This window comes from Liolophura sinensis, chromosome 2 (genome assembly GCF_032854445.1).
Source record: "Liolophura sinensis isolate JHLJ2023 chromosome 2, CUHK_Ljap_v2, whole genome shotgun sequence".
NCBI classification, from domain to species: Eukaryota; Metazoa; Mollusca; class Polyplacophora; order Chitonida; family Chitonidae; genus Liolophura; species Liolophura sinensis.
The window spans coordinates 4204263-4218883 of record NC_088296.1 but is presented as its reverse complement, the minus strand read 5'-3'; positions in this window follow the sequence as shown (position 1 = coordinate 4218883).

The following is a 14621-nucleotide window of genomic DNA, read 5'->3' as shown; positions in this document are numbered from 1 at the left end:
CATGTGTGCGTGGGAGGGTTTGGCCGCCATCGTATAAGTGAAATATTCTTAAGTACGGCGTAAAACACCTATCAGATAGATAAATAAACAGTGTATTACCGGGATTTATTGCGCTAGCAGATCTCCATCCTGCTGCCTGCTACGGCTCAGCGGGTGACGTCATAAATGGCCAACCCAAGGCTGTTTAGAATGTAAAACATGTGAATCAAAACAACGTCATTTTAGCGGGATTCTAGCTTCACAAAAGCAAATGTACAGTGTCAGTTTGAATCCCTAGTGAACGACGTTGAACTTCCGATTTATGACACAGGCATCTCAGGCCAGACTTATGATTTCTGAGTTTATTTGTATATATATATATATATATATATATATATATATATATATATATATATACAGCGCATTTCGAGTGCATTTCCACCGCTCTTTTATCTAGTGCTGCTTCACTGACACGCCTTACCGAAGGCAAGTAAGCGGCCCGCCCGAGCTATTATACAGATACGTCCTGCAAGAAGAAGGCACATTACTTGCGCTCTAAGGATTCCTTCGTCGATGTATGAATGAATAATTCTTAAGTACGACGTTAAACCCCAAGCATCTACTCACTCACTCACTCAGGCCAGTTATGCTTCAGGTTTTAGACGACTACGGCTCTCACAGTGGCCAAATCTGTTGAGCTCAGCTGTATTCCTCTCGTAACTTTCAGCTGTAAAAAGGCGAGAGAACATAGGTCTGTTTGTTAGCGAGTGCGAAATTCTTACGTCTCATACTCTAAATCAACACCTTCCGGAGGGTAAAATCGTTTAGAAACTTGAAAAAAAATAACTCCAGAGTCCTAGGACGACCACATGCAGAAAATGAAACAAATTCGTGGAAATACTCGTTATGCCTGTTAACACTCTTGCAGCTGTTTAAACAATGAACTTAATGGCGAAGCTCTGACAGCTCAGAAGGGTTGGACATGTATGACGTGTTTTAGCGAAGACTACCCAGTGTTGGCGGAAAAGAAGAGCTACCAGCATCGAAAGAGAACTGGCACCTTTTCATATTTTTTAGTCATGAACCTGACATACATTGGCAAAGAAAAGCAGAAACGCCTCTACGTGAGAATCCTGAAATGTTCTCTTATCTTTGCTATTTACTATCAGAAAGGCCTTTGATACACACCTTAAAATGGCACGACCTATAAAACTAGACCACCTGACTCATATCTACCGTAGATGTTCACATTTATCTTTGATTTTAAGTGAATTGAATGTGACGTGAGATCATTTAAGGGACTGAGAGAAAAAATATTGGAGAACTATAACCTTTACACTTATGTCTTCAACCAGAATTTGTTGTAATTTTGACTTCACGTTTCACGACTATCCCCCAACAACCCACAACCACCCCCTCCTACCCCCACCCCCGCCTCCTCTCCTGGGTCAGACACCCATAGAGCGATTTTTGATGTTTTAATCATGCAAAGACATAATGCAAAGCGTACGAATCACCTAATAGTGTCAATCACAGCAAAAGTGCCAATCACAGTAATAGTGCCAATCACATTAATAGTGCCAATCACAGCAACAGTGCAATAGTAGTTGTTCATGTATTACAACATTTCAGCTTGTTATTAATTTATTCAATGAAACAAAAAGCAGTTATTATCCAATATTTTTGTGCAGAATTGTACAAATTTAATAAATTTATATATTTTTTTTTATTTTTATTTTTTTTTTTTGGATTTGATTGGTGTTTTACGCCGTTCTAAAGAATATTTCACTTATACGACGCCACCAGCATTATGGTCGGAGATTTTGTCTTCTTAGATTGACATACATACCATAAAATCTCATCTATGATTTGGGATTGTTTAGGTCCATTGATTATCAGCTATCCATATTTATGTACTATTTGTTTGATTATTGTTAAACGTGGTTTGCCTAAAATACGGTGATCAGTTTTTGGCTTAGAACATTCTTTAGTGCTCGTAGAAAACCAGCGGTCTTTGGTAAGGAGCTAACGATCTTCCCAGTATCTACCACACAAAGTGTCCACCACAGAGCCAGCTCACCATTAATGGTATATTTAAAAATATAAAAAAAAACATGTCCAAAACACATGTAAAATCACCCACGCTGCCACACAAGTATTGTTAACGCGCTTCTTACACTCACCCTACCAAGAGTAGGGTAACCAGAGGAATCGAGTCATTATCTAACCATTAACTAGAATCCTTACAGTAGCTCGCAGGGTACATTGTCGTATATATACATGTATACGAACCTAAAAAGGCCAGTTCCATTATTCTCACGGACCAGATATGAAGGTGTTTCTCATCTTAGCTCTGTCTGTGTTTGGCTGTGTCATGGGTGAGTATAACTACAATGAATACAGCAGCCATATCGCTCCCGGACCATCACCAGACATGAAGGTGTTCTCATCTTACCTCTGTCTGTGTTTGGCTGTGTCATGGGTGAGTGTAACTACAATGAATACAGCAGTCATGGCGCTCGCTGACCATCACCAGACATGAAGGTGTTTCTCATCTTAGCTCTGTCTGTGTTTAGCTGTGTTATGAGTGAGTATATCTACAATGAATACAGCAGTCATAACGCTCGCTGACCATCACCAGACATGAAAGTGTTTCTCATCTTAGCTCTGTCTATGTTTGGCTGTGTCATGGGTGAGTATAACTACAATGAATACAGCAGCCATATCGCTCCCGGACCATCACCAGACATGAAGTTGTTTCTCATCTTAGCTCTGTCTGTGTTTGGCTGTGTCATGAGTGAGTATAACTACAATGAATACAACAGCAATAACGCTCGCTGATCATCACCAGACATGAAGGTGTTTCTCATCTTAGCTCTGTCTGTGTTTCACTGTGTCATGGGTGAGTATAACTACAATGAACACAGCAGCCATGGCGCTCGCGGACCATCACCAGACATGAAGGTGTTTCTCATCTTAGCTCTGTCTGTGTTTGGCTGTGTCATGAGTGAGTATAACTACAATGAATACAACAGCAATAACGCTCGTTGATCATCACCAGACATGAAGGTGTTTCTCATCTTAGCTCTGTCTGTGTTTCACTGTGTCATGGGTGAGTATAACTACAATGAATACAACAGCCATATCGCTCCCGGACCATCACCAGACATGAAGTTGTTTCTCATCTTAGCTCTGTCTGTGTTTGGCTGTGTCATGGGTGAGTATAACTACAATGAATACAGCAGTCATGGCGCTCGCTGACCATCACCAGACATAAAGGTGTTTCTCATCTTAGCTCTGTCTGTGTTTCACTGTGTCATGGGTGAGTATAACTACAATGAATACAACAGCAATAACGCTCGCTGACCATCACCAGACATGAAGGTGTTTCTCATCTTAGCTCTGTCTGTGTTTGGATGTGTCATGGGTGAGTGTAACTACAATGAATACAGCAGTCATAACGCTCGCTGACCATCACCAGACATGAAGCTGTTTCTCATCTTAGCTCTGTCTGCGTTTGGCTATGTCATGGGTGAGTATAACTACAATGAATACAACAGCAATAACGCTCGCTGACCATCACCAGACATGAAGGTGTTTCTCATCTTAGCCCTGTCTGTGTTTGGCTGTGTCATGGGTGAGTATAACTACAATAAATACAGCAGTCATAACGCTCGCTGATCATCACCAGACATGAAGGTGTTTCTCATCTTAGCTCTGTCTGTGTTTGGCTGTGTCAAGAGTGAGTATAACTACAATGAATACAACAGCAATAACGCTCGCTGACCATCACCAGACATGAAGGTGTTTCTCATCTTAGCTCTGTCTGTGTTTGGCTGTGTCATGGGTGAGTGTAACTACAATGAATACAGCAGTCATAACGCTCGCTGACCATCACCAGACATGAAGGTGTTTCTCATCTTAGCTCTGTCTGTGTTTGGCTGTGTCATGGGTGAGTGTAACTACAATGAATACAGCAGTCATAACGCTCGCTGACCATCACCAGACATGAAGGTGTTTCTCATCTTAGCTCTGTCTGTGTTTGGCTGTGTCATGGGTGAGTATAACTACAATGAATACAGCAGCCATATCGCTCCCGGACCATCACCAGACATGAAGTTATTTCTCATCTTAGCTCTGTCTGCGTTTGGCTGTGTCATGGGTGAGTATAACTACAATGAATACAGCAGCCATATCGCTCCCGGACCATCACCAGACATGAAGTTGTTTCTCATCTTAGCTCTGTCTGTGTTTGGCTGTGTCATGGGTGAGTGTAACTACAATGAATACAGCAGCCATATCGCTCCCGGACCATCACCAGACATGAAGGTGTTCTCATCTTAGCTCTGTCTGTGTTTGGCTGTGTCATGGGTGAGTGTAACTACAATGAATACAACAGCAATAACGCTCGCTGACCATCACCAGACATGAAGGTGTTTCTCATCTTAGCTCTGTCTGTGTTTGGCTGTGTCATGAGTGACTATAACTACAATGAATACAGCAGCCATATCGCTCCCGGACCATCACCAGACATGAAGTTGTTTCTCATCTTAGCTCTGTCTGTGTTTGGCTGTGTCATGGGTGAGTATAACTACAATGAATACAGCAGTCATAACGCTCGCTGACCATCACCAGACATGAAGGTGTTTCTCATCTTAGCTCTGTCTGTGTTTCACTGTGTCATGGGTGAGTATAACTACAATGAATACAACAGCAATAACGCTCGCTGACCATCACCAGACATGAAAGTGTTTTTCATCTTAGCTCTGTCTGTGTTTGGCTGTGTCATGGGTGAGTATAACTACAATGAACACAGCAGCCATAAAGCTCGCTGACCATCACCAGACATGAAAGTGTTTCTCATCTTAGCTCTGTCTGTGTTTGGCTGTGTCATGAGTGAGTATAACTACAATGAATACAGCAGCAATAAAGTTCGCTGACCATTGTGGGGGCAATGTATAATGCTGCTTACAACACAGTAGTGCTCATTATTGTGGGGGCAATGTGTAGTGCTGCATACAACGCAGTAGTGCGCATTAATGCGGGGCAAAATAAGAAAACAAATGAAAGTGTAGCGTTACATATTGTGAGTACAGTTGTGAGGCCAGTGCAACACATGAAGTGCAGTACCATTACTTAATGTGGGTCCAGTTCAACATATGAAGCGCAGTATCATTACTTAATGTGGTAACACAAAAATTTGTAGGGTTGGGTTACTTAATGTGGGACAGTGTAACCCAGGATTTGTTGCCGTAGCATTTCTTATTGTGGGGTGAGTATAACTAATAGTTATTGCCGTAGCATTTCTTATTGTGGGGTTAGTATAACCAATAGTTATTGCCGTAGCATTTCTTATTGTGGGGTTGGTATAACCAGTAACTATTGATGAAGCATTTCTTATTGTGTGGTGGGTATAACTAATAGTTATTGCCGTAGCATTTCTTATTGTGGGGCTAGTATAACCAATAACTATTGCCGTGGTATTTCTTATTGTGGGGTTAGTATAACCAGTAACAATTGATGTAGCATTTCTCATTGTGGGGTTAGTATAAGCAATAGTTATTGCCGTAGCATTTCTTATTGTGGGGTTAGTATAACCAATAGTCATTGCCGTAGCATTTCTTATTGTGGGGTTAGTATAACCAATAGTTATTGCCGAAGCATTTCTCATTGTGGGGTTAGTATAACCAATAGTTATTGCCGTAGCATTTCTTATTGTGGGGTTAGTATAACCAATAATAATTGCCGTGGTATTTCTTAATGTGAGGACCGGCCCCGATCGCACACTTGGTAGCGCGTCCTCTTCGGGCCCGGTAGATTCAGGGTCAATCCCGGGTCGAGTCACACCTAAGACCTTAAAAGAGGAAGTTGTAACTCGCTTGGGGTTCAGCATGAAGGATATAGTGCAATGACTAGTTGACCATAATCAGTATAAAGGTTCGGGCGGGGCGCCTTACTTGCCTTCGATAAGGCGTCACAGTGAAGTAGCACTAGATAAAAGAGAGGTAGAAATCAGCCCTCCAACAAGGCACGTTACATGCGCTCTAAGGATTCCTTTGTCACCATATGACTGAAGAATTGTTAACTACGAAGTACGACCCCAAGCTCTCACTCACTCACTGATTGTGGGGATACCATAACCACTAATTATTGCCGTAGAATTTCTTATTGTGAGGATAGTATACCCCAAAATTAATACAACGGCGTTGTTTATTGTAGGGCAGTATATCCTAACAATTAAACTGTAAAATTACTGTATTGTAGCACAGTATAACTAACAGCTTATACTGTGAAGTTACTTATTTGAACTTTTGTTTTTTAAGCGGCCCCGAGCTGTCCGCCTGGCACCTCATTCGTCTACTGTTTCATTGATCCCTGTATGATGGCCAAATGTCCGGGTCACCCTGACGCCCAGTGCAGGTACACGTTTGCCTGTTTGTCTTAATGTGTGTTGTCCTTTTGTCTGTCTGTATGTCTGTCTGTTTGTCTGTGTATGTCCGTCTATCGTCTAGCTGTTCGTCCGTCTGTTTATCTCCCTGTAAAGTACCCGTCTGTCTGTCACTGTCTGTCTGTCTGCCTATGTGGTGTCTGTTTGTCTGTGTGTTTGTCTGTCTGTCTTTCTGTCTGTCCGTCGGTGTGTTTTTCTGTCCGCGTATTTTTTGCCTCTTAATCTGCTTGTCAGTGTGTTTGTCTATGTCATAGTCTGTGTATATAAATGTACGCTATATAATCGTTTGTCTATTTTCTGTGTGTTGTCTGTCTGTCTATCTTTATGACCGTGTGTGTTTTTGTCTCTGTCTATTGGTCTATGCATTTTGTCTTTGTATATATGTTTGCCTGTCTATTTGTTGTCTGTTTGTCTGTCTTTATGTCTGTCTTTCTTTCCGTGTGTTTTTGTCTCTTTATCTTTCCATCGGTGTGTCTGTCTGTCTGTCTGTCTGTCTGGCTGGCTGGCTGACTAGCTGTATGTATATATTTCCCTCTGTTTGTGTATTTATCTGTGTGTGTATCCTTTTGTCAGTGTGACGATCTGTTCATCTGCCTGTCGGTCTGTCTATTTGTCTACCTGTCTGTATAAGTTTGTTCCTCACTGTGAGCATGTTCACCTGCCCGTGTCTGTGTATACTTAATGGACTTTGTGTTCTCCGGTTTGTCTGTGTGTGTGTATCTGTGCATGATTATGTGTGTACTTAATGTACTTTGTGTTCGCTGGATGTCTGTGTGTATATCTGTGCATGATTATGTGTGTACTTAATAGACTTTGTGTTCGCCGGATGTCTGTGTGTGTATCTGTGCATGATTATGTGTGTACTTAATGGACTTTGTGTTCGCTGAATGTCTGTGTGTGTATCTGTGTATGAATATGTGTGTACTTAATGGACCTTGTGTTCGCCGGATGTCTGTGTGTGTATCTGTGCATGATTATGTGTGTACTTAATGGACTTTGTGTTCGCTGAATGTCTGTGTGTGTATCTGTGTATGATTATGTGTGTACTTTATGGACTTTGTGTTCGCCGGATGTCTGTGTGTGTATCTGTGCATGATTATGTGTGTACTAAATGGACTTTGTGTTCGCTGAATGTCTGTGTGTGTATCTGTGTATGATTATGTGTGTAATTAATAGACTTTGTGTTCGCCGGTTTGTCTGTGTGTATATCTGTGTATGATTATGTGTGTACTTAATGGACTTTGTGTTCGCTGAATGTCTGTGTGTGTATCTGTGTATGATTATGTGTGTACTTAATGGACTTTGTGTTCGCCGGATGTCTGTGTGTGTATCTGTGCATGATTTTGTGTGTACTTAATGGACTTTGTGTTCGCTGAATGTCTGTGTGTGTATCTGTGTATGATTATGTGTGTAATTAATAGACTTTGTGTTCGCCGGTTTGTCTGTGTGTATATCTGTGTATGATTATGTGTGTTCTTAATAGACTTTGTGTTCGCCGGTTTGTCTGTGTGTGTGTATCTGTGCATGATTATGTGTGTACTTAATGGACTTTGTGTTCGCTGATTGTCTGTGTGTGTATCTGTGTATGATTATGTGTGTACTTAATGGACTTTGTGTTCGCCGGATGTCTGTGTGTGTATCTGTGCATGATTATGTGTGTACTTAATGTATTTTGTGTTCGCTGGATGTCTGTGTGTATATATGTGTATGAATATGTGCGTACTTAATAGACTTTGTGTTCGCCGGTTTGTCTGTGTGTGTATCTGTGTATGATTATGTGTGTACTTAACGCACTTTGTGTTCACCAGTTTGCGTGTGTGTGTGATTATGCGTATACTTAAGGGACTTGTTTCTGCTTGTTTCTGGGTCCGTATGCCTGCGTGCCTGCCTGTCTGTCCATTCTCGTGTGTGGGTTCGTCGCTCAGTCGAGCTGTTTCTTTATATACCTTTATTTTCCTCACTCTGTCAGTTGGATTTTCTGCAAGACGGTAAGTTTATGCGCTCTGATATTTGATAGGATGTCTATCCACGTGTTTGTGTAATGGTTTGTTTGTCTTAGCGCCTTAGCCAGCCTTCTCTAAGCTGGATTTAACAACTTATAACTTCTTCAACTTGAATTCATTGGCTTATTTGTTATTTATCCTATCATCTGTTGTGCTAATAGGGCAAACTACTGCGGCGGCTGTAACTATGACTTCTATATGGATGGAAACAAGCTGGCGAAGTTTAGCTGTGGAGTTTAAAACGGAAGCCTGGCCAAACCCAATCCGGAAGATGGGGACCAACTTGCTCTCATTTATCATTAATACAGGAATAATAAAGTTCTACACCAATTTTGCTTTTTTGTTTATTTGCTGGGTTTTTTTTATTTTTTTTTTTGGTTTTTTTTTGGGGGGGGGACACATTTAATTCTGTCCTTACCAAAATATTCTGGAGTGAAAATTCATAGATTGTGAATAGAGATTTCAATGTCTGTTTGGATATATCGTCACTTATATTCTTCCTGGGTATGATTGTGTTACCCTGGAGGAGATTTACGCCATTTATTACGAATTTCTCACTTATAAGATCGCGGACAAGTAAAAGATGAAGGAAAGCGGATTGCTCGAATTAGGAAACCGCCCCCTTCTCCAGTTACCCGATAAATTTTCTGACTAAAGCCGCAACCGATGCAGCGAAAGTTGGATTCGACCGCTCGATGTCATGACAGTTGCATTAGGACACAGACTCCCATTACAACTTCCGTTTTTCGGTAGGGACGATTGTAGTTCTGTGAATTTTAGGGTATAAAGTCTTTTTTTGCTCCCAGGCGTCCATTTTTGGTGCACAGGTGCATGCTTGGTATTAAAATTCTGGAAACTGTCTAAACTTTGAGGAGGTATGAGCTTTATTGATGAAAGTTTGAAATTCTGTGTGGTAGGACACAAGGTGTGAGGTAGTGATGAGGCTGCGAGTGACGTCCCCTTGGCGTTGCTAGGCACGCCTCCCAGCCGCGGCATGTAAAGGTCCAGATTTTGACGGTCAACCTATGTCAAGATTTTTATGGCTTGTTTCTCCCAGGCAGGGCCAGGTATGCACCATTGGCCACGGAATGTTTGGGACTGAGCTACAGCGCTAGACGTTAACATTGTGGCTTATGGAAAATTAAAGGGGGTCCGAGGCCATTATCAGTCTGCAATGGCGTGCAATTTAATTCAGATAAACCAGCTAAAGTTAGATTCTAGCTTGAAAAATCTCTGGCCAGGGGCGATCGCAGACGACGAGGACGTTGACGATTTTAAATTTAAGTTATCGTTTATATGTTGTCCAAACGTATATGACGGTACTCAGTCTGACTTCCAATCACTTGTTTATATCATGTGAGTTCAAGTCCAGCTCATGCTGGCTTCCTCTCCGGTCATGTATGATAAGATCTGCCGACACATTGCTGATGGCCGTAGGTTTCCACCGAGCTTGACCGGTTCCCTCCCATGATCATGCTGGCTGCCATCCCATGAGAGAAATATTCATGAGTACGGCGTACAACTCCAATAAAATAAACAAATAATTCTATCTATATCGCTTACATTCTTCAGTTCACTGCAGCGTCCATCGTGTAAACGTTTATTTCTTCTACGTTTAAAGGTTATTTCCAGACCTCATTCCTCCAGACCTCACTCCTCCAGACCCCACACATCCAGGCCCCACTTCTCAGCTTTCTGTGATTCTTGATTTTCTATACTGACCAGGCCAACCAGTGTAGTTTTGTCTGCAATATCAAATTCAACAGGTGCAGGAGTTGCACTGAAATTTGCTCTTTTATATGTGAAAAAAGCTGAGGAATTGCTGATTGGTTCCATGGTCACAGCCAGTCAGCACTTAAACCATCTGAGATAGCGATGCCTGAACCATCTCAGATACCCATGCCCGAACCATCTCAGATAGCGATGTCTGAACCATCTCAGATAGTGATGTCTGAACCATCTCAGACAGCGATGCCTGAACCATCTCAGACAGCGATGCCTGAACCATCTCAGATACCCATGCCCGAACCATCTCAGATAGTGATGTCTGAACCATCTCAGATAGCGATGCCTGAACCATCTCAGATAGCGATGCCTGAACCATCTCAGATAGTGATGCCTGAACAATCCCAGATAGCGATGCCTGAACAATCCCAGACAGCGATGCCTGAACCATCTCAAACAGCGATGCCTGAACCATCTCAGATAGCGATGCCTGAACCATCTCAGATAGCGATGCCTGAACAATCCCAGATAGCGATGCCTGAACAATCCCAGACAGCGACGCCTGAACCATCTCACACAGCGATGCCTGAACCATCCCAGATAGCGATGCCTGAACAATCTCAGATAGCGATGCCTGAACCATCCCAGATAGCGATGTCCGAACAATCTCAGATAGCGATGCCTGAACAATCCCAGATAGCGATGCCTGAACAATCTCAGATAGCGATTCCTGAACCATCCCAGATAGCGATGCCTGAACCATCTCTGGGAAAGGTGAATTGTTTTATGTAAGAGAGGGCTTTGATTCTTTACATAGCACAGCACCAGCCTATCAACATGGAAGGGTTATTTTGTTATTAAGCAATCATTAAAAGATGTGATCTAATATACAACTTCCACTTTTTGGTTGTTGCCAGTAAATTTGTTACCGCTTTCTCTCTAAGTTTATTTATTTATTTGATTGGTACTCAAAGATTGCTCAGGAAGGGTGGGGGGGACCGGGACCTTGGTGGCGAAACTCTTTTCTCAATTGACCTCCTCTTTGGACGTACGAGGCAAGGTCTTCCAGCAACCTGCAAATGGTCGTGGGTTTCCCTCAGGGCTTTGCACAGTTTCCTCCCACCGTATTGCTGGTCAGTGAAATAAATAAACACATAAAACCACCGTCTTTGTCAAGTATTTGACAACCCCTGGCTAGAAGCCCCAGCCGAAGCCACCTGAGCATTGAGACAGTGCTTTCAGTCCGGTCTTCGTGTAAGGCTACGCCAATGATGCAAATACTACACCACAACGTGAAGGCCTTCCGTGAGAAAGTTGATTTTCCCTGTCAACAGGATAATCGAGCTCGTACAGTCGGTGACGGAAAACGCTTCAAATGCAAATGCGAAAAGTACATTAATATCCAGTTTTTTCAATCACGTGATGTAGTTCAGGTTATAAAAGCAAACGACAGTCGAAAGCTCGTCACTGTAATTTTGTTCTGTCTAAAGTCACGTTGTTTTTGATTTGGATATCTTTATTTTTTTTTTAGATATTTTCAGTGGTTAAGGTTTGTGTAAGACGGATTTTCGCTTCTATAAACGGTTTAGTTGTCTTATTACTGACAGTTGCGTAAATCAATTCGGTATTGATCCGTTTTACTATTTACCTTTTCAGTGTCTCCTGTTTTCAGTCATGTTCACGTTGGGTTTAATCCTTGCTTCCGTAAGTATACAACTGCTTACAAGCACTTTTCTATTTAGAATTTTTCCCTTTACCTTTTTCACTTCTCTTAGAGGGATCTTTTGGTGACCAAAACGTTCCACAAAGCTCGCTTAACCCTACGCGAAATGTAACGTTTCTAGAAGACCATATACATGTAGTGTATGCGTTTGAAACCTGTGGAAGGAGTTAGTCGGTAACTTGCCCAAGATCTCTGCTTCGCCCTGGGCATTCTGGTTTCCTCCACACTACATTTGCAGCCTTTTGGAGGGGAGTGTGATTTTGAAAACAGTGTTATGGTATTAAAAGGTGTCAAAGCGTTATTTACCAGCACTGTGGCTCGCTGTAATGGCTTTCTAGATGAAGGTAATTATTTTTACTCTTGATCGCCGTGTCCAAGCTAACTCGTTTTGTTTGTGTTCTGTTGTTGTAGGTGACCTTTGTTCTGGGAGACGACCCTATTGTCCACCGTGAGTGTTTATAACCGCCACTGAGCAACTTCAATAGTACTTACAAATCTGTCTCCTGTTTCAACATGGGTCCGATATAATGCGTGGCTTTGGAAGATAAGAAACCCTAAATGTGAAATGTGAAAGATAGTTTTGCGCTGAATTGTTTTCAATCTGCTTTTCCGCTGATACACTTAACTTGTGTATTTTTTTTTCTCCCAGTGTTCTCCAAATGTCCGCTTAGTGACGCTGATGAGCCGACTCTCCGCCTGACCGCTGACGTCCCGTCATACGCTCTGGCCAGGTGTCGAAACGGTGACAAGCCGCTGATTGCTGTGGATGTAGTCAACTTCAAACTAGACAGCTCCTTCGATCAGTCTTCTGTGGGCGAGCGCTGCCAGTTCTACGTTAGTATTTCTGAAGTGCTAATAGCCTAACCCCTCCTGGGCTTTACTGGGATTTATTGGGCGTGTGGTGGGGGGGGGGGGGGGACCCGGATGTAGGGGCGGCATTTCTTTGTAACCCGTGGGGTTTGCGGGAAATTGTGCGTCAGGTAACAGTGAAATTTAAAATCTCTACTAATATCTGCTTCCTCCCTAACACATCGACGACATAAACTTTGCCTTTTTACCAACAATGCCTTGTGAGAAGCAAGGAATTTTTTTTTTCTCTTGGAGCGAATAAGCTGGCATTATATCCTATTATCGTCTTGCTTTTACACGTCTTTTTTATTTTGTCTTTCCAGCTTTTTAACGTTATCAAACAGTTTTAAAAATTGTATCCTTGTTTTTTATTTGTAAGCCCTAAAATTTTGCATAACAGATTACGAATGTATTTTAGGCCTTTTCTGCCCACAGAAAAAGGCCGGTATCCGGACGTACACAGTGGACGTTGAAGTTGGCTGGGGAGACCGGGACACACAAATTATTCAGCAACGAAAAATCCACACCATATCCTGTGCTTACGACGCCCATGGCAAAGCGGTCTCAAAAACAGAAACCATTGCTGATTGGTAAGCATACAGCTGTTCTGCAGTTTGTTGTAGCTATGGAAACGGTGGTGTCCAGACCAGTGAGCAAGATACCTACGTGACCGAACTAGCTAACGTGTTTATAGCAGCACACCAGAGATTTAACTTAACTCTTCACTAAAGGTCTCTGAATAACTAAAGCTTCTCGCCAATGCGATGACCTTTCCAAGCTCGTGCCGGCTTCCTTTTGGATTGTACGTGGGAAGGTCTGCAAGAAAACTGTGGTTTACAACCGCTCTCTTCAACTTTCAAGCAATAATGCTGGCAGCCGTCGCATATACATGTAGGTCGAAAACAACCAATTAAATGATTTCACCAAAGCCGGTTTCCATAACCAGTTATTCATTTTGGGATTGAAAGTGACAATATCGACGACTGAATTCCAATCGTACTGACCTGAAGTTGCGCGTCAATCGGTGTTATTCCAGTCGGTCCTTGCAATGATTGAATATAAATAAGTAAAATCATTTTTTAATTTCTCGTCGAGTCTTACCCTCCCCGATAGCTCACTTGGTAGAGCGTTCGCCTCGGGAGTGTACTCGGGGTCAATCGTGAAATTAGAACTATGCCGTTTGACGTTCAGCATTAAAGAGAAAGTGCAACGACTGGTTGACCCGTATCCCTATAATGGCTAAGGCTGGGCGCCTTACTTGCCTCGGTAAGTAGTCTCCGTGAAACGGTACTAAATGAAGGAGCGGTGGAAAGCTGTCCTGCAACAAGGAAGCACAGTACCTACACTCGAACTCTTTAGTCGTATAACTAAAGGAATGTTAAGTACGACGTTAAAACCCCCAAGTACCCACCCACTCTCGTCGCTTAAAAATTGATTTCTTACCTCCCTTACATAAATTTGTAGGTTCCTGAACCCGTGGGAGAAGCAAACGCTTCTTGGCGCCAATTCCACCGCTACTTTCACCCTGAAGGTCATGGATGTGCTCGGACAGGAAGTGACGTCAGAGCAGATTGCTATTGGCAGGAAGGTCCAGCTGGTGGCGTGGGATACAACAGGTGCGCAAAACTTAAATTTTCTATTTTCGGTATTACACCTGTGCTTCTAAGCGGAGATTCCATATTGCTATATACATATATACATATGTACATATACCCTCTTCATTGCGCAGGACAATTGAACTCCTTCCGGGCTCTGAGCTGCGCCGCTGTCAACTCGGTCAGTCGCTATTACATCCTGCGTGCCGGGTAAGATTTTTTTTTTCCCCAACGCTGTACCGAGGGCGCTACAAAGTGTTAATTTTAATTTTGTTTTTAATATTAAAAAAGTAAGCAAA